The sequence below is a fragment of the Poecilia reticulata genome, linkage group LG15 (assembly GCF_000633615.1).
Source record: "Poecilia reticulata strain Guanapo linkage group LG15, Guppy_female_1.0+MT, whole genome shotgun sequence".
Taxonomy (NCBI): Eukaryota; Metazoa; Chordata; class Actinopteri; order Cyprinodontiformes; family Poeciliidae; genus Poecilia; species Poecilia reticulata.
Window position 1 is genome coordinate 6,025,344 of NC_024345.1, and position 2,139 is coordinate 6,027,482.

Genomic DNA, 2,139 nt, shown 5'->3' on the forward strand with positions numbered 1-2,139 from the left:
TCTATCTATCTATCTATCTATCTATCTATCTATCTATCTATCTATCTATCTATCTATCTATCTATCTATCTATCTATCTATCTATCTATCTATCTCATGCATCTTGCATATAGAACTGCTGTGACTTTCATTACCACTTACTCTTTACAATGATTTTCTCTGTCCACAATCTTAGTAAATTTTTATTTGTGGCACAAGCTGAAGCCAAGATTCACACAACCATTCTGATTGGTCCGTTTCCCAACAGTTTATGACGGTTTTTAAAATATAAGCAAAAAATTAGTCAGGTTTTCTTGCTTGTGCCTGAGAGAACCTGATGTTACTCATCACCACTAAATGCACACATAGAAAACTTACCGGAACCACAATGTATGTTTACTGAATACAGATTATATACTGCCATCTTTTAGTGCCATAAATTCATATCCTATACAGAGTATGAATGATTTTAACCCCAAAAGGCATTTTCCCCCATGAAAACAGAAAGTATCTCGTTTCCACTAACATATACGCAAAAAACTGTGTTAATCTGATAATGTTGAAAAAAGACAATTTTGCAATTGTGGTGTTTTCACTACATAAGAAACACAATTAAAATCACACATAAATAAGTCTGTTCGTGCGATAAGTCATTAAAATAAAGCACACCGCCACGATCCTCCTGTTTCTTCCTGTCATCTTCTTCTTCATGGGTTCTGTCAGTAGTAACATCAAGTTGTTGATAACATGACTGCTGATGTGAAAAAGTGTTTCCATTGCAGGTTTACAAAATACACTGACATAGATATATAGCTGAAAAACCACTTCATCCTGGTACCAAAATTTATTGGGAGTTTTCAGCTATGTTTTGTAAAATGACTATTAAATCAATGAAATTCAGAATATGCCATGTTTTACTCCCTCAGAGCTCCTGCTACTCAACAATCAGCAGGTCAGATGTTTGTTTCTTTGCAGCTGCATGATGTTTTTTTCTTTAATGTGGAACCTCTCCAGACTCAACAGTCTGGTGATATGTGTACTTATTAAATGTTATTTCATGATACTTGATTAAGAAAAACCACCAAGAAACGGCTCAACTTCTTCTTTGTTGTAAAACTGTGTGCTAAATCCAGCCTGTCCCTCTTTGTACAGTGATTATTCGGAATAATGTCATTTTCCAGGTTTCCTTTTGTTTCGAGTTTAGAAATCTAAAGCCAGTCTGTGTGGAACACAAGATATTTTCAGCAGATCTGTTGATCCTCTTGAGAAATGCTCCAACTCAGCTCTGCTTTGGTTCCACTGAGCATGCTTCCTTGTCCTGAGTTCCTCCACCTCTGGAATTATTTCTTGGTTTTATTGAGTGCTATTTAAAAAGAAATAAAATGTTTGATCTAAAAATAACTGATTTGTTACTTTTTGCTGCTTAAGCTCACAATATTGGACTCGTGAGGTGTATGTGGAATGTTTTCATCATCATCATGCTGAGTGGATGTTTATTAAAATCTGAAATATTAAGAATAATTAAAAAGATACTTTTGGCCCCAAGCCAACTGGCCAGGAGATGGTTCCAAAACCAGATCACTAATCCCAAATTTATAGCCAAGCTTATTTTAATATCATTTTAGCAACTTGGAAAAGGGAAATTTTGACTGCTGAGCAGAAATGAACGGGCCACATTACGACGGAGATTTGACCAATGTCGACGTGGGCTGTGCAGCCCTCTAATGTTCAAAAACAGCAAATGCGGTTTCAGTTGCATAATTGGATATGTACTCCAAAAAAGGGAAACTGGGTGTCTATGACCTTATCCTACGTGTAACATGTAGCTTCTACGGTATGTTTTGTCTTTCAACAGTTTTAAAACTTATTTTCATAAAAAAATACAATTATTTTTTAATTTTATTTTATTTTTTAGAAAAACAATAAATTAAGATCGTTTGTGGAAGCTGATTTCTCGAGGACAACTTTAGCTTTTCTTGCTTTCTGGTACGAACTAATTTAGTTAAGTTTTCTAGATCATTTTCACTCAAAATATTTGCATTAAAGTCACTCAACGAAATTGTTTATTTCTAAATTAAATCATTTAATTTACTTGAAGTTATGTCCATAATTTTATTACATTCCATTAAAAAGTAACTTTTTTGTGGCCTTTAGAGACAA